Genomic DNA, 25881 nt, shown 5'->3' with positions numbered 1-25881 from the left:
AAGGCTTCATTACTTGGTCACTTTTTGGAAGTACGTTTAATTTGAATTAAAAAAAAAAAGCTTTGAGCTCGGCATGGTGATTTGTGACATCCATTTTCCAGCTATCGTGGGATTTGTAAATAGAGTTTGTAATTCGGGAGAGACTGGTAAACTATGAGGCCTTAGAATAAAAATATTCAGAGTGAAATAATTATGGATATAACCATCCCTAGCGTTATATACAGCACCTCGCTATCATATTCTAAATCTTGAGTTAAAACACCAGTAATATCAATCATTTGTTAAAATAAAAGGACACATGTTTCAAATGTTTATTGTTTAAAACTTATTTGCAAAAGTTCTCATGTCTTCTATTAATTCTCAATTTACTTAATCTATTAAAATCCAAGTATATTGTGACTATTTTCTTTCTACCAAACTTTTAAATACTACGAGCAATATTATTATTTCATATATTAACATACTTTTACTGTTTGTGATAATTTCCTCCGTTTAATATGATAATATCAATATTGCAAATATGTGTAGGTGGTGTGTGTGTGTGTGTGTTTATGTGGTTTTTGTGTGTTTGTGTGTGTGCTTTCTGTGTACTTTGTAATGCTTGGGAGTTCACACCGTTGCTTCACATATGCAAAGCCAATGGTTTACCACTGAGCTATACTGTCTAGTTATAATCCAAATAGTGTTTTAAACCATGACTTTCATTCCTAGTATGCTTTTTCAAAATTATATATAATAACATGTCATCCATATTCTATCCACGCTAGCAATTTTTATTGTAATTTAGAATATTTCCACTTCCAAACTGTTGTGTGTGTTATTGATAAAGGTTTAACTTTGCTTCTTTTCTCTCTTCATTCCTTCTCCCTTTAGAGTTTAACTATTCTCTCTCTTATTTCTTTGAAAATTATCATATTCCTATTACAACATGTATATACAATGCTTTAATTTCTATTTTAATTTTTCCCATTTCCACTGATTTTAGTAAAAGCTATTAGATGGATTGAAAAGAAACTTGTCTCAGGACACTTTATTTTTCTCCTTCTCTACTCTGAAGTCTTTCTGGTTTTTGAAACACAATAGCAATCACATATAGCTCCTACGTGGTCCATCATTTTTTCTCCTCTCACTTTCCTCTGTTGTACAGCTCAAGTTGTTATCATTCAGCTTTGTTATGCTACAGTGTTATCTAAATCTTAACTAATTCCTGAGTTAATTTTAGTTGTTTCAAGTATACTCTGAAGACATTTTTCTATATATAATATCTGGGATCTTGTGTTTTTTGAAGGTACAAAATATGAGTGACTATCAAACATCTAGATATCTCTGTAGAATATTGGTCCACCTGCTCAATAAACTCCTATGTAAATTCAAGGAATACAGGTCAGTCAGAACAATCTTGTAAAATGGTGTAGCTTCACCCTGCATACTAGCTTTGAATCTTTTTATCATGTTTAGTAGTGGAGGCAACATAGTTCTACTACAACAGTAGACACATAGAAGAATGTAACAGATATGTTAAAAATAAATTCTCAGTTGTATGGTCAATAGATTTTGAAAACTATCCTATGACTTTATGAAATAAAAATAGAATCTAAAATGGGTATATTGGCACTATTGTCTTTCGGGATTTACAGAATGATCTTAGACTACTACCTCAATCCTTTTTTTTTGTTTCTTTTTTTTTTTTTTTTGTCACTCATGGGGCTGGAACTCTGGGATCAGGAGCTGTCTTTGTGCTCTTCAGCTCAATGTGAGCACTCTACTACTTGAGCCACTGCACCACTTCTGGATTTCTATTGGTTTATTACAGATAAGAGTCTCATGGACTTTCCTGCCCAGGCTGGTTTTAAACCGTGGTCCTTAGATCTCAGACTCCTGCCTAGCTCGGATTACAGGAGTAACCTACAGGTGGCTGGCCTACCTCAATCCTTATACAAAAATTTATAATAAAAAAAGATTATCAAACTAAATGTGAGATGTAAAAACCTATAAGAGATAAACGTAAAAATTCATGACATTGTATCAATAAAGGTTTCTAATGGAAATCATTAGTGGCTAAAGAAAGGCAAGAATATACTGGATTATATCAAGTGATAGTATTTCATAATTCAAAGGACACTGTACTCATAATTCAAAGGACACTATAACCGAAGTGAAACATATCCAACAGATAGAGGGAACATATTTGTTAATGCTACAATGTGAATGCTACAATGATTCCGAATCTTAAGTATTATTCTTCCATTCTTGTTTTTACAAATTTGCATGATTAGCTACCATGATTTAGAGCTAGTAGAAGAAAGGGAGTGGCCTCATCCTTCATGTTCCATTTAGGAGTAATGCTTTCTCTATGTCACTCCCATAGGTCTAAATACTGGCCTTGGCTTTATTGTTTCAAAGTTGTCTTATTTGCAGAGTCTTCTACAGTGTATTGAACCATTATACTTAAACATAGAACTTCTCTTTCTCCTATTCCTATTGTTTATCCTTCTGTTAATTTATGTACACTTGGGTAATAATGCACAACACAAACACTGACAAAAAAATGTTTCTGAGAACCTACTTCCCACTTAAAATTGGTCTTAATTTACAGAGCATTTAGGAAATTTGAACTTAATGTACTCCAGGATAATTTTTTTTCATGTTTTTTTTTAATTGTGAAAATGGTAGACAGAGGGATTAGAGTTACATAAGTAAGTTAGTGAGTACATTATCTAACGAACATTGTTACCTCCTCTTTTGTTTTTCCCTGCCATCCCTTTTCTCCCCACCGCCCCAACTCTCACCTTTCATTCCCAACTAGTAAAGTTCATTTTCAACATAGTGTCTTGTTCATCTCATTGTAACAATGGGTCATACTGTGTACTTCTTTCAGCATTTTATTTCCCTTCCCCTCCCCACATTAGAAATTTGTATATGCAAGTTGGAGCTCACAGACCTCAAATACAGTGGAAACGGGTTATACCATGGAGGAAGAAAATAGAAGAGAAACAAAAAATCACATAATATATGGTAGATTGGCAGTTAGGGTGGCTTTGCTAGGGCATGTTAGCTTGGTGAGGAGAGGAAGAAGTCTCGAGTCCCACCCAAACCGATAATGAAAAATGAGACAACCAATGGCTAAAGAATTTCAAGAACAAAGGCAGGGACTTATAGGTAACCTCTAGGGGCAGTGAGGGCAGCAAGGCTGGGCCTGTGGTTGTCATGCCTCTCTCGATGCCTTTGGAAGTGAGGGCCAGCTCTGCTGTGGGCTAGGCCTGGCTCTTGCCTTGAAGCAGGCACCAGGCAGGAATTGTCAGCACAGCTTCAGCCTGCCCCAAGGAGGTGGCCTGTTGTGGGTGCTGTAGCCTGGGCAGCTGCTAGGATGCTATACTCAGCAGGGCAGAGGAAGCATGGCTGGTAGGCTCCGCTCCAGCCCAGCCAAGCTCAGGGCCACTTTGGAAGTTCCAGCTCTGGATCAGGACCAGGAACTGCTCCCCAGACAAGTAGGGCCTCTGGGGACCTGTGCAGTGGCCACTACGTGTGGGTTGTGAACCTCCTTAGAATGACCGAGGAGTTTCAATGGAGAGGTGCATTTGCTTCTGTGCCTCTCACATCTTCTGGATTCCTGCTCTCCTCCTGCCTCCTGCCATGTGCAACTAAAGGAGTCAATTTCTCCAAGCCACTGAGAGGCCATCCCGGAGATGTTCACAGGGCTTTCCAGGCTGCTTCACCATGCATGCAGGGCTCACAGGGTGCCACCCTCCAGGCAAAGTTTACCACCATTTCAGCTTGGCTACCCCTGCCTAGAGGATCACAAACTGCTTTCTTACACATAAATCCAGGGGTACACAAGGCTGTCCTGCAGTCTAAGGCATCCTTTCCTTCCTCCTGCTCAGGTGTGGAGCAACTGTGGAGCGAACTGCAACATCATGATTGATTATCTAAAAAGAAGAGGAAAAAAGCTTCATTTTTCCAGATACAGCTGCCCCTGGGGTTCTCTGTGTACACTAGCCTTGTGCTTAGATAAGGATCCCCAAAGACCACCATGGAGCCAGTTCTCATGTGACCACATTAGAGTCATTTATTGCAAGGTCGAGCCTGGACTCACAACTGTCACCATTGCAGTGGGTCAGAGTTGAGATCCCCGACCCTTCTGTTAACTGGGTAATCATATAAAAATCTTATGGGCTAGCGAGTGCAGGCTAAGCAAAAAGAAATAATTTGTGGAGGAGAAGGGGAAAAAAAACAAATCATTTAAATAAGGATACAGGTGGACCCATTGCAACAATGAGATGTACAAGTTCTTATGGAGAAAAACGAACTTTACAACTTTGGTGAGGGGAAGTGGGGAGAAGGATTCGATGGGGGGGCGGGGGGGACAATGGGAAGGGATGGGAGGGGGAAACAAAGGAGGAGGTTACAATGCTTGACAAGAAATGTACTCATTATCTTGCCCATGTAACTGTAGCTCCTCTGTACAGTATTTTCACAATAAAAAAGTAAAAAAAAACATTAAAAAATTAAAAATAATCTGTAGCTTTAGGTACTTCCTGTCATCCGCTGATGGCTGTTGCTAGGGGAGTTATAGGCAGAACTTTATTGTGGCATTTCACGGTTTTTCCAGGAACCTGAGTTCTAACTTTCAGTAAATGTCTACTTACAATGGGTACTTTCAGTAAAGGCCCTCACAGTGGATAGTTTCGGAGTATTCGGTGTCTAAGTCCAGAATGCCTGTCCTTTGGCAAAGATTTCTCACTAGGTGTGTGTGTGTGTGTGTGTGTGTGCCTGTGTGTGTGTGTGTGTGTGTGTGTGTGTGTTTGTGTGTGTGTGTGCCTGTGTGTGTCTGTGTGTGTGTCTGTGTGTGTGTCTGTGTGTGTTGTGTGAGAGAGTCAGACACAGCTGAGGTTTGCGGTAAAATTCTCCTTCCCTTCAGCATTGAGCTTTGATATCTATTGTTTGTCCCACCTCCCCAATTTTGAGTTCTAATGTTGTCCTTCTAAATACTTTTATCCTTTGATCTTCTTGATATTCAGTTTCCTAAGGTATGCTTGTGAACTTCAACATTTGCTTCATGAAGGGGATGCCTTTCTTCGATCTTTTATGAAGCTCTTTGCTCTCTTTAAATGCAGTTTATACTTTGTTAGTGGTTTTACTTAGGCCAGACTGTGGTGGCCCAGGCTCTGACTGTTAATTCTGAGATTAGTTTAGGCCAATATGAGATACTATACTTTCAGTATATCAATGAAAGAAGTTCAGCATCTTTATTGAAACAATTTCCTGGCTGTAAATACAAACAAAACATCCAGTGATATAAATGTACAATCTGTTGTTTTTAGTTAATTGTGCACCACTGTAATGAAAAAAAATCATTTTACTAACTGAAATGAGTATTTGTAATGGGAAAAAATCAAATGTTATAAATCTTAAAAATTGATCAAATACCAAAGAAAAAGAAAGACCCTAATCAGGAATGAAGTATAAATGTAAGTATTTAATAAATAAATGAAATTTTTGAGATTCATGTCCACATAGCAAATACGAAGGAAAATAAAGAGGAAAGTCACTGAGATCCTATCTTACACACCAGAATAGCTACCACCACTCAAATAAATAAACTGCTGGAGAGGTAAATAAATCAGGAACTATATTTGGTTTTGTGGCATTGTAAACTAGTGCAACCCATAGGGATATCTTAATGGAAGTTTACACAATACCAAAAAGACAGATATGTTGATGATGTTTACTGCAATTGGATACATATTGAAAGAATATAAATCAACATGAACATACATGTTCATGGCAGCAATATTCTATAGCAACCAAGCTGTGTAATCAACCTAGATGCACCAGAAAGAGGGAATGAAGAAAATGTGCTATTCATAGCTATAAACATGTTCTGGTATATGAGAAGTGAATGTTTCTACTGTATCATTGCTAAATATTTTGAGTATATACCTAATCCTACTTTCACTAAGTTTTGTGGCATTGTGTTTTTGCTTCAATGAGGAACATCCATATTGATTTTCAGACCAATTACAATATGTTGAGATTTCCTATAATATGTAGATATTAGATCAAAATTTAAATATATCAATGAACACATAGAGGACCATCATATATAGTTTATAATTTGAAGCAATTTTAAGAAGGCAACTGTTGGGGGAAAAGACGATGTTAGAAGCTTAAAAAATACACAGACATGGAAAAATACCAAAAAAATGTGCAACTAATTACTGGTAATAGTAAAATATTTTTCTCAAGTATTAACAATGAAACTATTAAAATAATACTTAATAACATCAAATAAATATGCCATAGAAGAAAATGTACCATAGATATACGTTTCCCCATAATTTGTTTTCCTTTATAGCAAATGGATTAGAAGATGATAACACATTCAAGTGTCATTGATTGCATGCAGCAAAGGAAAGTAACAGAGAAGTAGAGAGTAAGAACAACCTGGGGTATGGATAAAGATACTCAGTAGAACTTTGTAAGGAAAGAATGTGCTCTGTTTTCCTGATCAAAATAGAGCTACGACAGCTAACTTTTGACAGAACACTTGTAATGTAGAGTAGTGGAATTAGTAATTTCGGTAGTAATTTATTACATTTATTCCCTAATCTTATGATGTGATTCCCTAATGATGTGAGTGATCTTAGATTTTCTTTTTTGGGAGGAGGGGTGTCCGGTCCTGGGGCCTGAACTCTGGCCTGGGCACTGTCCCTCAGCTTTTCAGCTCAAAGCTAGCGCTCTACCACTTGAGCCACAGCGCCACTTCCAGCTTTTTTCTTTTTGCTTATGTGGTGCTGAGGAATCGAACCCAGGGCCTCAGGCATGCAAGGCAAGCTCTCTACCACTGAGCAACCTTCCCAGCCCCTTGATTCTAGATTTTCTGAGCCCTATTTTTCACCCAAAATCTCTAAATTCCTCACCCTGCCAATGGTTCTTCTGCTTCTCTCATTTCTCCTTGTTTCTGAACTAAACTCCTGTAACCTTTTGGTTCATGAGAAAGAGCTAGAGAAATATGAGGATGGCTTGGAGTCTGAGCTAACATCCACTCCAGCTTGGAGGATCTGGTAAAGGACTTTCACCTGGGTCTCAGAATCAGATATTAATTGACCTCTTTGGAAATGGAGAATCTCACTCACTCAGACAGAATCTGTCATTCCTTGACATTCTTTGAAGAGATTCGATACTAGGGCACAATGAAGAGAATGAGCTTTCCCATTGTCAGAAGGAACAGGTTGAAAACTAAAAGTGGCCTCAGGTCTCAAAGGGCCAGTCAGAAGCCAAGAGATCACACTTTCCTCCTCATCAGGGACCTTCTAGTAGGAATAGAGTCTGAGCAAAGTCTGACATAAACTGAGACTGGGCCTAAGGTGGAAACAAAAGGATGACCCTCGCTTTGATTACAAGGGAGTTATGTAGTGAGACATGACAACTTCCTTCATATAAGAAAATTAATGTTATCTCATTGCCATTTTGCAGGAAGTCAGTTTCCCCAAAGCAGAAGTTGTTAAATGTTGTGACTGCCTGTTTGCTCTGTAGGCTGTTGTCTCTCTCACCCCTTCTCATGTCAGGAATGCATTGCTTCTTTCAGGCACTCAACTACCTGTACTGACTCCTAGGCAGGAATACTGTAGGCTGTTCTTTGGCTAACCTCTTGCATTTAAAGTAGATTAGGCCCAGGCTCTGCTCATACCAAGAGGTAGATGCAAGAGGTGAATATAATCTCAGATTTGTACAGAACCACGATCATACTGAAAAAAATTAAATGAAATTAATAGTTGAGTAATTTAGGGTTTATAGCCACAAAATTTAGGTAATTATTAGTAATACATCTAGAATCATGGATTAGGAAGAGAACTGTGAAGTAGGTTCAGAATACAATGAAAAGACACACAATAGCCATAACAGGAGATAAGAGTATGAAGGAACTATTGGCATATGTCCATTTATTATCTTAGGAGTGACCTTGGATAGGAGGCTTTTAGAATAATATCTAAAAGAGAGGGACTTGCTGGGCGCTGGTGGCTCACAAGTGTAATCCTAGCTACCCGGGAGGCTGAGATCTGAGTATTATGATTCAAAGCAATCCCAGGCAGAAAAAGCCAGAAGTGGTGCTGTGGTTTAAGTGGTAGAGCACGAGCCTTGAGCTCAGGGACAATGCCTAGGGTTCGATTCTTCAGTGCCACATAAGCCAAAAAAAGCCAGAAGTGCTGTTATGGCTTGAGTGGTAGGGAACTAGCCTTGAATTGAAGAGGTGACAGAGAGTACTCAGGCCCAGAGTTCAGGCTCCTTGTCTGGTCTAAATAAAAACAAAAAAATAAAACAAAAAAACTTCCAAACTTATCTTTTCTCATAATTGAATAGAGGCTGTTTTTACAGAAATTCTCCTTATCTAGCTCAAGGTCATCAAAACTTCAATAGAACTTTCCTGTTGAGATGTAATGCACCTAACTCTACTGAACCTAATCATGGCTGGGAAAGTGTGGACATAGATACTTTTGTTGTATTTTTCCTTATTAATATATAATACTCAGTTATTATATATAATATATTATAATATAGAATATATTATACATTGTATAAATATATTAAATAGATTATAACATGTATTATGTATTAACAGACTTCCTCATTTTAGATGTAGGAACGGGCAACATATTAAAAGAAAAATGTTCTAATCTCCGAGTTATTTCTCTACCAGAGAACAATACCAGGTTTCATTCTTTTTTTTTTTAATTTTATTTTATTTTATTTGTGAACATACGGTACAGAGGGGTTACAATTGCATGGGCAGGATAATGCGTACATTTCTTACCAAGCACTGCAGCCTCCTCCTTTGTTTACCCTTCACATCACTTCCCAGCCTCCCCCCTCCCCGCCAATTCCCAGCCTTCTGCTTCCCCCCCTCCTCCCCTCCTGCATCAACCTTGTAAAGCTCATTTTGGACATGACAACTTGTACTTCTCATTGTTGCAACAGGTCCACCTGCATGCTTAAACAACTGGTTTTTCCCCATCTCCTCCACAAGTTATACTGACATCAAATATAGCAAAGAGATAATCTTATAAATGCATTAGAAACACATGCATAAAAGAAAAAAACATTAAAATACACATCTAAGTGTTCATTTTCCTGACATCACATTATCTGACCTTTTCCGCTTGACTCATACATATACTAGATATTACAAATAAGGGAAACCATGGGACCAATGTTTCTTTGGGCCTGGCTTACTTCACTTAATATAATTTTTTCCAATTTTTTCCATTTCCTAAAAAATGGTGCAATGTCATTCTTTCTGACAGAGGCATAGAATTCCATTGTGTATATATACCACATTTTCTTGATCCATTCATCTACTGAGGGGCATCTGGGTTGGTTCCATATCTTAGCTATGGTAAATAATATGGCAATAAACATAGTTGTGCTGGTAGCTTTAGTGTGGTCTTGTTTATAAACATTTCGGTAAATGCCCAAAAGTGGGATTGCTGGGTAATAGGGGAATTCTATGTGAAGTCGTTTGAGGAACCTCTATACTGCTTTCCAAAGTGTTGAACAAGTTTACATTCCCACCAACAATGAAGTAAAGTTCCTATCTGTCCACATCCCCTCAAGCATCTGTTGTTGTTAGACTTTTTGATTCTTGCCATTCTAACTAGAGTGAGGTGATATCTCAATGTTGTTTTGATTTGCATTTCTTTTTTTTTTAATTTTATTTTATTTTATTTGTGAACATACTGTACAGAGGGGTTAGAATTGCATGGGCAGCATAATGCGTACATTTCTTACCAAGCACTGCAGCCTCATCTTTGTTTATCCTTCACATCACTTCCCAGCCTCCACCCTCCCCTCACAATCCCCAGCCGTATCCTTCCCCCCCCCCACCACACCAACATTGTAAAGCTCATTTTGGACATGACAACTTGTACTTCTCATTGTTGCAACAGGTCCACCTGCATACTTAAACAACTGGTTTTTCCCCATCTCCTCCACTGGTTATACTGACATCAAATATAGCAAAGAGATAATCTTATAAATGCATTAGAAACACATGCATGAAAGAAAAAGACATTAAAATATACATCTAAGTGTTCATTTTCCTGACATCACATTATCTGACCTTTTCCGCTTGACTCATACATATACTAGATATTACAAATAAGGGAAACCATGGGACCAATGTTTCTTTGGGCCTGGCTTACTTCACTTAATATAATTTTTTCCAAGTTTTTCCATTTCCTAAAAAATGGGGCAATGTCATTCTTTCTGATGGAGGCATAGAATTCCATTGTGTATATATACCACATTTTCTTGATCCATTCATCTACTGAGGGGCATCTGGGTTGGTTCCATATCATAGCTATGTTAAATAAAGCTGCAATAAACATATTTGTGCTGGTAGCTTTAGTGTGGTCTTCTTTGTAAACATTTCGGTAAATGCCCAAAAGTGGGATTGCTGGGTCATAGGGGAGTTCTACGTGAAGTATTTTGAGGAACCTCCATCCAGCTTTCCAAAGTGGTTGAACAAGTTTACATTCCCACCAACAATGAAGTAAAGTTCCTTTCTGTCCACATACCCTCCAGCATCTGTTGTTGTTAGAGTTCTTGATTTTTGCCTTTCTAACTGGAGTGAGGTGATATCTCAATGTTGTTTTGATTTGCATTTCTTTTATGGCTAGCAATGTTGAACATTTCTTCATGTGTCTATTGCCCATCCTTCTTTCTTCTTCAGAGAAGTTTCTCTTCAAGTCTTTCTCCCACTTATTTATTGGGCAGTTGTTTCTTTGAGGATTTGTTGTTGGGGGGTTTAATATTTTGAATTCCAAGTATATTTTAGATATGATACCCTTGTCCGTTGTATGGCTAGTAAAGATCTTCTCCCAATCCGTGGGTTTTCTATTGATCTTTCTAGCTATGACATTTGCATTGCAGAAGCTCTGCAACTTTATGCAATCCCATTTGTCCAACCTTTCTTTGATTTGTTGTGTTTCCGGGTCTCTATTCAGAAAATTTCAGCCTGAGCCAAGGAGACCTAGGGTTTCTCCTATTCCATCCTGTAATTTTTTCAGAGTGTCTGCTTTGACTTCAAGGTCTTTGATCCATTTGGAGTTGATTCTGGTGCAGGGTGATATATAAGGATCTAGCTTAAGTTTTCTACATGTAGTTAACCAATTTTGCCAGCACCATTTACTGAAGAGGTTGTCTTTCTTCCATTCTATTGTTTTAGCTCCCTTATCGAAGATTAGATTGCTGTAGGTCTGTAGGTTCATTTCTGGGTTTTCAATTCTATTCCATTGGTCCTGAGGTCTGTTCTTATGCCAATACCAAGCTGTTTTGATTACTATGGCTTTATAGTAGAGTTTGAAATTTGGTATTGATATTCCTCCAGCAGTGTTTTTCCGTTGAGGAGCGTTTTTGCTATTCGGGGTCTTTTATTTTTCCATATGAATTTTTGGATTGCCTCTTCTATTTCCTTGAAGAATGAGGGTGGAATTTTGATAGGTCTCAAGTTGAATTTGTAGATACCCTTGGGAAGAATTGCCATTTTCACAATGTTAATCTTTCCAATCCAGGAGCATGGGAGATTTTGCCATTTTTTAAGTTCTGTGTTGATTTCCTTTTTTAAGATTTTAAAGTTTTCATCATAGAGGTCCTTCACTTCTTTAGTTAAGTTAATTGCTAGATATTTTATTTTTTGTGGGGCTATTACGAATGTGGATGTTTTCCTAATTTCAGCCACACTTTTCTCATTGTTGGCATACAGAAAAGCAATTGATTTTGGGGGGTTAATTTTATAACCTGCTACTTTGCCAAAGTTTTGAATCAGCTTGAATAATTTGGGAGTGGAGTCTATGGGATTCTTAAATACAAGATAATGTCATCTGCAAAGAGTGAGAGTTTTATTTCTTCTTTCCCTATTTGGGTCCCCTTTATGTCTGCATCTTGTCTTATTGCTGTAGCTAGATATTCTAATATTAGATTGAAGAGAAGTGGAGAGAGTGGGCATCCTTGTCTTGTTCCTGAGTTAAGAAGAAATGGCTTTAATTTTTCACCATTGAGTATAATGCTGGCTGTAGGTTTGTCATATAGAGCCTTTATTGTGTTGAGGAATGTTCCAGGGATTCCTAATTTTTCCAAAACCTTCATCATAAAGGTGTGTTGGATCTTGTCGAATGCTTTTTCTGCATCTATTGAAATAACCATGTGGTTCTTATTCTTGCTCCTGTCGATGTGATGAATAATATTAATTGATTTGCATATATTGAACCTGCTTTGTATCCCTGAAATGAATCCTGTTTGATCATGGTGTATGATTTTTTGGATGAATTGTTGAAGTCGATTGGACAAAATTTTGTTGAGAAGTTTTGCATCAATGTTCATCAAAGAAATGGGTCTATAGTTCTCTTTTTTTGATGATTCCCTGCCTGGTTTTAGGATGAGTGTTATGATGGCTTCATAGAATGTGTTCGGTATTGAGCTTTCTCTTTGAATTTCATTGAAGAGTTGGAGGAGTATTGGTGTGAGCTCTGCTTTGAAGGCCTTGTAAAATTCCACTATAAAAACATCTGGTCCTGGACTTTTCTTAGCTGGGGGGTCTCTTATTGCTGTTTCTATTTCAATGCTTGATATGGGCCTGTTGAGCTGGTATAACTCATCTTGGTTTAGTTTTGGCATGTCAATATTTGCTAGGAAAAGTTCCATTTCTGTAAAGTTCCCATACTTATTAACATAAAGTTTTGAGAAGTATTCCCTTATAATGTTCTAAATCTTGGTTGTTTCCGTGGTGATGTTTCCATTCTCATCTCTGAGTTTAATAATTTGAGTGTGTTCTCTCCTTTTTCTGATAAGATTTGCTAAGGATCTGTCAATTTTGTTAATTTTTTCGAAGAACGAACTCTTTGTTTTGTTGATTGTTTCTATAGTTTTTTTGGATTCTAATTCATTTAATTCTGATTTAATTTTGATTATTTCTTTCTGTCTACTGGATTGAGGTTTATCTTGCTGCTCTTTTTCAAGGAGGTTTAGTTGTGTCATTAAATTGCTAGTTTCAGATCTATCCAATTTGTTGATGTAGGAGGTCAGAGCTATAAACTTACCTCTGAGTACTGCCTTTGCTATGTCCCAGAGGAGCTGGTAATTTGTGTGTTCATTTTTGTTGAAAAGCATGAACATTTGAATTTCTTTCTAATCTCTTCCAAGACCCACTCTTGATTCAGCAGTGTGTTGTTCAGCCTCTATGTTATACCGGACTTTCTTTGGTGGCTTTTGGTGTTGAGTTCTAATTTTATTCCCTTGTGGTCAGAGAGAATGCAAGGTATAACTTCAATGTTTCTGAATTTAGACAAGATTGGTTTGTGGCCTAAATTGTGGTTTATTTTGGAAAACGTTCCATGTGCTGCTGAGAAAAACGTGTATTCTGATGCTGCTGGGTGAAATGTTCCGTAGATGTCTGTTAAGTCTAGTTGATCTATGCAGCTGTTTAGATCTGCGGTTTCTCTGTTGAGTTTTTGCCGAGTTGATCTCTCTAGTGGGGAGAGTGGTGTGTTAAAATCCCCAACAATTAATGTCTTTGGATCTATATGGGATTTGAGGTAAACTAGTGTTTCTTTGATAAATTTGGGTGCTCCATTGTTTGGCGAATAGATATTTAGAATTGTAATATCCTCCTGAAGGAGAGATCCTTTAATTAGTATGTAGTGACCTTCTTTATTTCTTCTCACGAATTTTAATTTGAAGTCTATTTTATCTGATATTAGGATTGCAACTCCCTCCTGTTAATGGGGGCTGTTTGCTTGGTAGATTTTGTTTCAGCCTTTAACTTTGAAAATGTGTTTGTTTTTACGGGCAAGATGTGATTCCTGCAGGCAGCAGATAGAAGGGTCTTTTTTTTTAATCCAACTAGACAATCTATGTCGCTTAATTGGAGAGTTCAGTCCGTTAACGTTAAGAGATAGGACTGAGAGCTATTTGGGAGTGTCTGCCATGTTATCCACCTTCTTGGGGGCTGCGAAAACTGGGTTCTTCCTATGGTTCTTGGATTCTCAGTTTGGGTGCAGTTTCTTGGCCTTTGTTGCGGTCTTGTTGGTTTTCTATGTGTAGGACATCTTTAAGAATCTTTTGTAGGGCTGGTTTGGTGGAGATGTATTGTTTCAATTTTTCTTTGCTATGGAAGGCTCTTATTTGGCCTTCAGTTATGAAGGAGAGTTTAGCTGGGTACAGTATTCTTGGTTGATAGTTGTTTGTTTTTAGGGCATGGCATATGTCATTCCAGGCTCTTCTTGCTTTGATTGTCTCTGCTGAGAAATCTGAGGTGATTCTAATTGGTTTCCCTTTATAGGTGATTACCCTTTTCTCCTTGACAGCTTTAAGGATCTTTTCCTTGGTCTGAGTTGATCCTGTGTGGATTATAATGTGACTGTGTGATGTCCTATTCTGGTCTGGTCTATTTGGGGTTCTAAAAGCTTCTTGTATCTGAATAGGCCTATATTTTTGTATGTTTGGGAAGTTTTCTGCTAGGATCCTGTTAAATAAATTTCCTAGACAATTAACTTCTGTTTCTAGGTGCTACTCTACACACATTATCCTTAGATTAGGCCTTCTGATGGTGTTTTCCAGGTGTTGGATAGATCTATATTTCTTGGACTTGTCTTGGATGGTTGTATGTTCTTTCTCTATAATATCTAGGCTGTCTTCAATCCCTGAGATTCGATCTTCTGCGTGGTCTAACCTGCTGTCAAGACTCTCTACTTTGTTTTTTATCTCTTTTCCTTCTAATTGGTCAGCTTTGATGGCTTCAAGTTCTTTGTTGAAGCTCTGTTTTAGGTCTTGTAGGAATTTCATTACTTTCTTAATTTGGTGTTCAGTGTTTGTTCTCAAATCACTTAGTTGATTCGTTATGGTTTCTTTGGACTCCCATTCCTTCTCTTGTGTTCCATTCAGCATTCCCTTTGTGGTCTCCCTGACTTCCTTCAGCTCTTTGTTAATGGATTCCATGAATGTCTTTAGTGATATTTGTGTATTCTCTACCTGGTCTCTCAATTCCTGAATTACTCTTTGATTTGCTTCCTCCCGTCTGTGTGATTCCTGCAGTTCTCTTTCTTCCCATTCGGGGGATTCCTGCAGTTCTCTTTGAGTGTTCTCAGCCTGCTCACGCCATTCCTCCCTTTCTCTTTGAGTATTCTCAAGTTGTTTACGCAAATCCTGTATCAGTTTTTGAGTAGCTTCCTCACGCTTATGATATTCCTGTATAAACTTTTGGGATGCCTCCTCTCTCTCCCTTTTCACGCTCATACAAGGTCCTTTGTAAGTTGTCAAAATTCTCATTTATCATGTTTGCCACCAGTGTTTGTGGCGCTATTTGGGAACTCTCCTCTGGGTTGTTCATTATCTGTTCTGACCCTGATTATCAAGATTGGGAATTGAGATACCCGGATTTGCCATTTTTCTTGTTTTTCTGGCTTACTCTGCCCATTTGAGATGAAAATAGCACCAGTTTTGTTCTAGAACACTATCTTAAGGCAACCATCAACCAACGTTTGCATTTATACAGTCAATAGTCTACAGATACATTCTAGTTCAACAGATACATCTATTCAACATCAAACAACTATATGTTAATGGGTTTCAAACTGCAGAGAAGAATTTGGAAAACCAAAAATTTTTAGGGTTAGGGAGAGATGTGGGTAAAAAATAGGAATAGATTGGTGTGGGGAGGCACAGGGAGAGTTAACTATGTCCTAATCTCAATGCAGGAAATAGGTTGGGTAGGATGGAAGTAGAGAGAGAGAGAAAAGGAAGAAAGTGAAAGGGAAATGAAAAGAGACCAGAAAAAAATAGAAGCGTAAAAATTAATATTATTATGGAGATTAAAAGACCATCTATTTAGAGAGGAATGTGAGTATATTAATAGAAGGGTAGGGACATAGAGGAGAAGTGCAAAACTTAAGAAAATGCTTAAAATATTATATAGGTATAAAGAGGTAGAACTGCTATTAAGGAATTTAAGTCTCAGAGGTTTTGAATTGAGTAATAAATTTGTGGATTAAGTGTGTACACAATGGGGGATAGTGTGTAATAGTCAACTATGGGTTTATCTGAGGATGTGCAGGACAATAGTTAAGTCACATACAGAAGATCAAAAGAGAGGAAAAGGTGAAAAGGATTAGAAAGGGAGAGAAAAAGATCAGAAGTTCAGTAGAGCTAGACAAAAAAAACATAAAGATAGTTAAGAAAGAAAGAAAAAGAGAAAGAAGACAAGAAAAGAAAGGAAAACGCACATTCATGTATTCCTAAAATAAAAATTATAAGAGGAAAAAAAAGTTACCGGAAAACAATTATTTTTTCAAAAAAAGGCAAAAATTAAAGATTAATAAAATTTTTAGAAAAGGAAAAAAAATTATATATATAAAAGGTACCATAAAAAAGAAAAAAAAAAGAGAAAAAAAAGAAAAGAAAAGAAGAGGAAGAGAAGAAAAAAAAAGTTCTTTGATTTTTTTTTGATTTTTTCAGAGGGGTGGGAAGAATCCTGTATCTCCCCTTTGTCTGTAAACAGCCTCTTGTTTGAGTCTCTGGTCAGCTTGAAGTCATGTGACTTGACTGGTTTCTTAAGTCAGTTTGTTCGAACAGGCAGAAAAATGCTCTGCTTTACCCAAGATTTTGAGATCCCCCTCCCCGATTAGTTTAATGGAAGGGTGATCTGCTTTGAGAATCACAAAAGAGGGGGATGCAGTGGTAAGGCTAGGTTCTGGGTAGAGTTGAGGTCTTTCAACAATCAGTAGCTTTTTCCTGGGGATATTTTGTGAAAAAAAAAAAAAAAAAAACTAACAGAGCCCAGCTTGGAGCCGTTCTCAGGGTTTCTGTTTTTCAATTGATTGTTGAGGCTGCTTGAGGGAGAGGCAGCCTCTGGCTCTGGTTAGCCAGTGAGGAATGCCACTCCAATGGCTGGTGCCTGAGCTGGGTGACTTTTCCCTTGATGGAGCCGAGTCTGGCAGGTCACTTGGCCGCCGTTAATTTCTTGTGACCTGCTAAATGACTCGTTTTATTCCAAGGCCTGGGTTGGAGCTGGCAGCTCCTCCGAGCTTTGTCAGTATCCAAGATGGAGATCTCCTGTGCTGGGGGGGGAGGGGTGGCCTTCCCTCCTCCGCTCCCTGAGAAGGAGTGAGGATGTCGGGCTTCTACTCACGTCTAGTCTTGGATCCTGGGTCGTCTCTGGTCTGGGAACTGCAGGATGAAGTTGTCCGCTCCTTGTCATTTCTTGCTGGTGTTGAGTAGAATCCGCTCGCCTGCTGTGTCTGGCTCCTTAGTCCCCGACTCTCTGTGTGAGCGCTCAGTTATGGCCCCAGCTGTGCCGCGACCCTGCCACCGCCGCCGCCACCGCGGTGGCCGGCAGGCGCTCAGATGTGTCTTTTTGCCTTGGCTTCCCCCCTCTTGTCTAACTCTCTGTCCTGTGATGGCACACTTGGTGTGATTCTCTGGCTTAGGACTGTTCACTGGAACTCTAAAACTGCTTTCTATGCTAGAGCTTCTTCAGATTCCAGCTTCTCCTCCGCCATCTTCCCCCCAGGTTTCATTCTTATTACCCAAAGAGCAACATAGGAAAGCGATGCCCATGGATGTGGTTCTCTGGATTTTGGAAATTGTGATCATATATATATATATATATATATATATATATATATATATATATATATATATATATATATATATATATATAAAATGAATAATATTGAATATATAAAACTATAACAACAGATAAATAAGTGAATAACTATGTGCACACACTCCCAGTCACTTTCATGTATAAGACTTTTTTTCTTTGCTCTTATTCACCTACATAGAGAGTGCATGAGTTGCCCTTGAATTGTCCTGGAAGTTCTTTATTGGGATACTGTAACTTCACATCTTTTGTTCCCTAAGTAGTCAGATGCTATGTATTCAATAACAAAACTGTTACAAGCAAAAGTATCCACCCTGACACACAGAGGAACTTGGATTTCAGAAATGCCACAAATAAGCGGGAGGTACAGCAGTACTTTTCAAAATTGAATAGACTACATATTTATTAGAAAGCTTGTAAGAAAAAAACTTCAGCATAGGATGATACACTTGAAGAAAACTACAGTTTAAATTACATATAGCCGGGGGCTACAATAGACAATAAATAAGAATTAAAAAAAATAAATTACATATGACATCAAATTACAAAGTTCCAGGACATTTCCCTACTCTTGAAAACTAGAGTAATACATATTAAAAATAAATAAATGAAAAGACAAATGTTTTATACCAAATTTCAAAACATACTATATGTTATACAAAGGAAATGCAATAAGCATGCATTTTACAGTCTAGTAAAATCATATGGCATGAAGAATCTGATTAACTGATTCATAAAAGTCAAAACAATGCAGTTAAACCTTCCGTTATCTCACGTGGTAACTTAGCAGAATACTTTCAATCTATGGTGTCTATTTTGCATGTTATCCAGCCCTATCCATCCCACAATGGCAGAAGGCTTTTCCTGAGAAAGTCCAGAGACCCGTCTACTGTGAGTGCTCAATGTAAACCTGTTCCAATTCTCTTTTATTTGGGCATGTGATAGACTGACTATCTGTTAACTTGCCAAAGGCACAATTTGGACAGGTTTCCAGTAGTGATATTTTAGCTCTCAGAAAAAAAGGGAAATTGAAGTCAGAGGGAAAATCTACCAGATCTCTGAAAGATTTCTATCATTGTGCTAAACCTGTAGCTTTCTACTGACAGTTGAACAAACTGCAGTAATTGCCACTCCAACGACATGTCCAAAAATTGGCTTTCCAAATATTGACCTATTTTCACTTTGGTAAATCAAGACACACTATTGTGGCTCCGTTTTACTTAAACTATCAGCTATGGTTGGCCCAAAGGATAGTTGAACTTACGAATTTCTTAAATTTTAGGTCATCACACAATCACTTCATAGCCCTTAAACATTAAAAATACCTACCCATATAAGTCTGCATTACATACTTATTACTGTTTTTCTTCATTTGTCATGTTTTACATATTTGGGTATCCCTGGGCTTAGCTCTGTAATATTCCTTCTCATGTTTTTTTTTACCACTGAGTACAGTAATTATTTCTGTAGTTTTTCTCCATCTCTGTTTACTTTAATTCAAGTCCTTAATAGCATCCTGTCTACTGACATCTCCTAACAACTGATTTTAACAAACTCAAAATATCCCAAAGTGAGATTTGATCTCTATCTACAAACCAATCCCTCATTACTATTTGATTAAGTGATAACTCTTCCAGCTGTCTTCTCAAAATACCTTGGAGTCATTTCAGACTTACATACTTTTTCACACCTCATGTTTAATCTATGACCAGGTTCGACAAATTAACTCACTGTATATTTTAGGAAGCATATATATGTGTATACACACACACACACACACACACACACACACACACACACACACACACACACACACACACACACACACACACACACACACACACATATATATATATATGTTATATGAGTGCTAGTACTATGACTAAAATTTGCGGCCTAGGTTCTTTTATTTTTATTTTGTTTGGGGGGGGTCCGGTCGTGGGGCCTGAACTCTGGGCATGGGTGCTGTCCCTCAGCTCTTCAGCTCCAGGATAGTGCTCTACCACTTGAGCCACAGCACCACTTTCAACTTTGTTCTTTTTGCTTATGTGGTGCTGAGGAATTGATCCCAGGACCTCATGCATTCAAGGCAAGCGCTCTATCACTGAGCCACCTTCCCAGCCCCTTACTTTTCTTTTTGGTTCAGTCTTTATTTGGTATAAAGATCACCTACAATGTCATTACCCACACCCTTTTAATTTAAAAATGTGTATATTCTGTAGCAATGTTATTGCCATTATAACCATAATTAGGAAGATATTGTGGGTTCATCTGCTCCATACATCTTGAAAGGTAATGAATGTGAAACCTACAGAATATCCTCAGATATGCCTGGTGGAAACCTGGATTTGAATTATGGTTCTGCAGCTGATCCGTATTTGGTACTTGGGAAATTTGTTTGGCCTTGTTGCCTACTTCTGTTTTTAATAAAATAGTTAATTCATTTCCTAACTGGAAGAACTATCTTGAGCACGAAAATTACCCTAATGCAGGTGCAGTGCTTGGAATGGTGACTGCACACTGTGTAGTAGGTCCCAAAGAAGTCAGCTTCCATCAACATTGTCAGAGAATCCTTCCTGAAGGCCTTAAGAAATATATACCCAACTGCTGTTAATATCTGTGAAAACTTATCTTTACAAAAAAAGGTCTTGTCTTCATATGAAACAAAGTAATGTTGGGGCTGTCCTGTGGCTTTTAGTCTGAAGGAGTTTTGCCTAAATTTTATTCTTACACGATTAGTAGTAGCAGTAGCATTCTTTAGTGCTACCCTTCATTTTTCTAGTTCTGTGTTCCATTTGGAATACTATTGTAACAATTTATAATCTTTGTTATTAGAATAAATAAACTAAAACTGCTGAAGTTTTAAATAAAGAGACAATTTTAGGTGTGCATTACATTTTATGTGCTTAATACTTTCCTGAAATTATTCCTTTTAGGTTATATATCCCTAACAAACTATTTTTTAACATTTCTTATATGATTTATAGATTTATTTTATGATTCTTATATGATTTCTTAGAGATCCATAAATAAAACATCTCAGAACAGGAAAAAAGTAGGTAAGAAGTTATAAAAATACTATTATGGTGTCTTAATGGCTAAGTGTAAAGAACATGTAACAAAACAGTTGGAAGATTCATTTGCTCTTTTTTCTATTCTCTCACCCTTCATTGTAGAAACTTTCTCACTATGAAGTGCCAAGTCGTCTGGACATTTCAAGACTCATCTCAGTGACAGAAGTGATGGGATTAGGACATGTGCTCCTATGACTGGCTTTTAGGAAGTTCACAATAAAGCAATACCAGTACATATAAAGAAACATTTGTGAGTGATGTGCATTGACTTCCTCAATTGCCAAAATTAAATTCATATGTCAAAACATCAAATTACTTACATTATAATATATGCAGTTCAACTGGCATTACTAACACTTCCATAAATCAAATGCAAACTAAAAGCTCTATATCAAAAACCAACATCTAAGGCAGTGTTGGAAATACAAGAAGAAACACAATAAATCTTATAGAGTGAGATCTTTAACACTGGCAATGAGCAATGATATCTGAATTTTTCACCAAGCTTGGAAAGTTCAGGTGTCCACTAATGATGTGATTCGAGTTTCGGAGTTGACCTTGGTATTAAGATTAGAGGTAAAATTCAAAGACAGCTAAGGTTGCTGCAGTATTGTAGCTCTATACAATGTGACCCTCCCTGATAATGGTAAAGCACAGAGTAGAAGCTAAGTCAGTAAAATGTATAGGAAGGATTTTCCACTGAGAATAATTGCAGGGGGTGATCATCACTCTTCCATTGAAAATGTACAGCCCATCATTCTACTTTAAACTCTAGAATATTTCTGATCTGAAGACAATTATAACACACCGATGTGCTGTGAGTGCTGACCAGTTTAGGTGTGTATTACTATAATATATGTAAAATCTTTAGAGGTATGGAGTGACCTGTGTTGTTAAGTTTCATGGAAAAATGTTCACAATTATGCAATTCACACTCATCTAAGTCTGAATCAGGCAACTGAGATAAGACATTTGGGTCATCACTCCAGTGACCAGGTTTGTTACCTATGAAATAAATAACATTATTTCACAATGTATATGTGTTTCTGAAAATTTATGCAATACCAAATACCAAATGTACAAAAGGGACAATTGTCCATCTCTTATATATATCCGAAGTAAAGGTACACCAGAATTATACTTTCTTGTTAGAGGATCACAGAATGACTGCTGATTTTAGGTTTCTTTCCAGGTGCTCCTATACATTTGTGAATCTTCTCTGAGGAAGTGTTTTCCATAGTTTGTTTTGAGGTGTTCCGAATATCAGTACTGTCACTAACCACAGCCATGAAACAGCAAAGATGATGGGATACCTGGCCAAAGAACTGAGAAATCACAGGAAGTGATAGGAAAGAAGATACCAGAGGACCCAAAGCCTCATTGCCAGCTTCTGGATCCCCAAATCCTGTTTTAAATGCTTTATATTCATTCTACTACAGGGGTGGGGTAATGAGTGGCTACAGGTATGTCCGCAAACTGAGGCATCAATCTAGTTGGTGGTTACAATTATTAACTGAGGTATTGTTTGTATACATAGTAATAATTGAATCCCTTATTATTAAGGAGCAGAAGGGAGCAATAATCATTACAACCATAGCACAGACATCCATCTTGTTTCCAAAGTCTTAAACTTTTAGTGTCCAACAGCTCTAACTTAAATACTTTTGAGGTAATAACCCATACCCCTGTCTTCCCTTAACTGTTTGACCTTTCCAGAGCACAGCTCTCAGCCTTTTGATTACTGTTTGAGATGGCTTCCCAATATATCCCTTTCCAGGTATAACAGTTTGACTCTAGAATCCCTCACAAGTACTATTACAGATGGGTTATTTTGAAAGGGATATTTTTTTCTAGGGTAGGTTCACTTTTTTAAATTTTATTTTATTTAAAGGTACTGTACAGAGTGGTTACAGTTACATGAGTAAGGTACATTCCTTGATTTATATTGTTACCCACTCCATTGTTGTTCTCCTATCCTTTCCCACCTCAACCATACCCCCACCCCAAAGTTGTAAAGTTCATTGCCGGTATATTGTCTTGTGAATATCATTGTTGCAATGGGTCACTTCTTTCATCATTATGTTATTTCCCTTTCCTTCTCCAAATCAGATAATGTATATACAAGATGGAAGGTACCAGAATCAAGACAGAGATGTCCAGAGATAAATCAAAGACAAATGAAATAAAATAACATCTAGTTACACTTCTTTACCGACATCAAGGTTGATATCTGAAAAAAAAAAGTAATTGTTGTTTCCATGTCTTGGAGTCCATTTCAATTAGCATCATTTTGTATGGTCAAATATACATAGCTCTAGAGCCAGCATTCCCATTCATGGGCATTTGTCGAAATTATCTCTAGATAGCTAATGGATGAAAAATAGAATTGAAAATAGCAAAGGAAAACAAATCACCATTGATTTTATAATTCTAATATGAAAGAACTGAAGCTTTTGTTTAATGAAGAAGACAGTTTAGCCTGTAATTTCAATGCAAAGCATCAGTTGAAATGAGTCTAAAGTCTTTTCCTCAAAGATATCCAAGAGTAATATACTCATCCTCTAAAGAGTAAAAAAGTAATTATTTTAATTAGCTTTGCTTAATATTAATTTACGTGTAGAAAATAAGTTAAAATATCTTCTCTCAGGCAGGGAAGGTGGCTCAGTGGTAGTGTTGGCATGCAAGAGTCCCTGGTTCAATTCTTCAGTACCACATAAGCAAAAAGAAAAAACCCGGAAGTGGCGCTGTGGCTCAAGTGGTAGAGTGCTAAACTTGAGCTGAAGAGCTGAAGGACAGCGTCCATGTCCATAGTTCAAGACCCACGACCGGACTCCAAAAAATAAAACACTAAAACTACCAGCACAAGTATGTTTTTGGCAGCATTATTACCATATCTAAGATATGGAACCAGTCCAGATGCCCCTCAGTAGATGAATGGATCAGGAAAATGTGGTATATATAAACAATGGAATTTCATGCTTGTATGAGAAAGAATGAAATAGCTCCTTTCTTAAGAAAATGGAAAGACTTGGAAAAAAATCATTATGTGAAGGAAGCTAGACTCAAAGAAACATAGGCTCTATGGTTTCCCTCATTTTTATTAATTAATATATGCTTAGGATAGTCCTGTAAGATAGGTTCATTTTTTACACTCTTAATATTCGCTGTGTGTGTTTGTGTGTGTGTGTGTGTGTGTGCACGTGTGTGTGTGCACGTGTGTGCACGTGTGTGCAGTAATGAAACTGACTCAGAGCCTCAAAATCTTGCTTGTTTTTTTTCACTCATGTCTGACTGAATCTGTACTATTTTAACCAAGGTTTCACTATGTGTTTGATTGAACAATTGAACATAAATGTCTCGTGGATTGCTACCCCAGCCATCTGTGAACCATGGTCTTACAATCTCAGCCTCATGAGATGAGATACTGGCATCTAGCTCTATTGCCAAGTGTCATTTCTTCGTTTTGTTTTGTTTTGTTTTTGTTGTTTTTGTGCATCCAAAATCTGTATGGAAAACAAATCATTTATAATCAGGACTAGTCACATAAAATTGTGTGTTGTTTAAAGATTACCTTAATAATGTAATCCTTTTGCATACACATTATGTGATTTGATTTTTTGAACTCTTCTTGTCTTGGTTTTATAGGGTGTTAGGTGTTTAAAAACAGAATTTATCAAGGTTTAACTCTAAACTACTGAAACAGGACCTTTATTATTACTCAATGTCCTGTAAATCATAAGTTTATCACTACTTGAGGCACCATATGAGCACAAATAGTTTCCTATAATACCTACACATATTTTAGACCTCAATGCCATACAATGCACACTTCTGTCAAATATGCAAGGGCATTCTTTGTGATTCTCCATGGATTTTCACTGTTATTTTCTCTATTCTCCAGTGCTAAGTCTTGTGATGGTCATGTTGATTTTCTCCCCTATTATATTCATCATTGCATCTTGGGAACTACTGGTATGCATTACTATACTTCTGTCCATTCTCCTTGTGCTTCGGCTTATACCCCTCTGACCTCGAAGGGCTAAGAATTGGGGATGTTTGCTTTACTCTTTATCTCAGACATCTATCTTTACTTTCTAGAAATATATTCATTGAATTCCTTCTGTAAAGTCTAATGTCTTAAAATTATTACTGCATTTTCATGGCTTTGTTACTTGGCATTAGGGAAGAACATAGATCAGTACTGTAACTTAGGTAAAAGATTATTGCAATCATGCTTCACTAGATATTCTTCATTGGATAATGTGTATTTCAAGGTCTGCCTGCCTGCTTCCTTTTCACTGTTTTGTTTATTTTTCAATATAGTCTTTTCTTCTGGAAAATATTTATGTGCCTAGTGAAGATCAATTCTTACTGTAACTATTCATTAATTTTATTCCAACCTCATTTCACAGATCCCTCTGAGTTTCTTCAGGGTCTGTATAGTGCTTCACATTTTTAAATATGTTTTAACATCGATGCATCCAATGATGAAGACACATTCCTTAAGTCACCATTTTGATGACTGAAAAGAAACCATGCTGCAATCTCACTATATGGCAATTTTCTGGTTTTAAATTCTTTTAGATTAAAATTGATGCTGGACAACAAATATTCTGTGTACAATTTTATATTTTCCTAATTATTTTAATATACTTCCCATATTATATAAAGTTAAAACATTATCACTTACTTAGTTTTAGGATTTCTAAAACGGTCAGAGTAAAAGTTCTATTCATTCACAATTTTTTTTTTTTTGGGTCCGGTCGTGGGGCCTGAACTCTGGGCCTGGGCGTTGTCCCTCAGCTCTTCAGCTCAAGGCTAGCGCTCTATCACTTGAGCCACAGCAACACTTCCGGCTTTTTTTTTCTTTTTGCTTATGTGGTGCTGAGGAATTGAACCCAGGGCCTCGAGCATGCAAGGCAAGCGCTCTACCACTGAGCCACCTTCTCAGCCCTTCATTCACAATTTTAAGATAATAGAATATCCATTATGACCAAATGAGATATTTTAAATTTTTTTTGTAGTCCTTAAAGGTTGTGCTGGGGAATACAGCCCAGTGCTTCATATTTCTTGGTCTACTGTGGGCCTCTGAGCCTGATGTGACCTGTGGTTTTATTTTCACTCAACAGGAATTAAAAAAAAAATTCAATAGGA

At 37.3% G+C, this 25881-nt stretch overlaps 1 long non-coding RNA gene across 1 annotated transcript in view; it reads left to right on the top strand.

The window, feature by feature from the left end:
- The window catches only part of LOC138839202 (uncharacterized), a 49817-nt gene extending 27725 nt beyond the window's left edge, over positions 1–22092 (top strand). Inside the window, exons 2-3 of the long non-coding RNA XR_011375911.1 lie at positions 20830–20977; positions 21920–22092. This is a non-coding gene — a long non-coding RNA (uncharacterized lncRNA). The remainder of the gene's footprint in view (positions 1–20829; positions 20978–21919) is intronic.
- Positions 22093–25881: the final 3789 nt, after the last annotated feature.

The sequence above is a fragment of the Dipodomys merriami genome, unplaced genomic scaffold (assembly GCF_024711535.1).
Source record: "Dipodomys merriami isolate MVZ:Mamm:240054 unplaced genomic scaffold, mDipMer1.0.p SCAF_298, whole genome shotgun sequence".
Classification (NCBI taxonomy): domain Eukaryota; kingdom Metazoa; phylum Chordata; class Mammalia; order Rodentia; family Heteromyidae; genus Dipodomys; species Dipodomys merriami.
The sequence above is the reverse complement of the archived record's forward strand: the minus strand, read 5'-3'. Positions and strand labels throughout refer to the sequence as shown.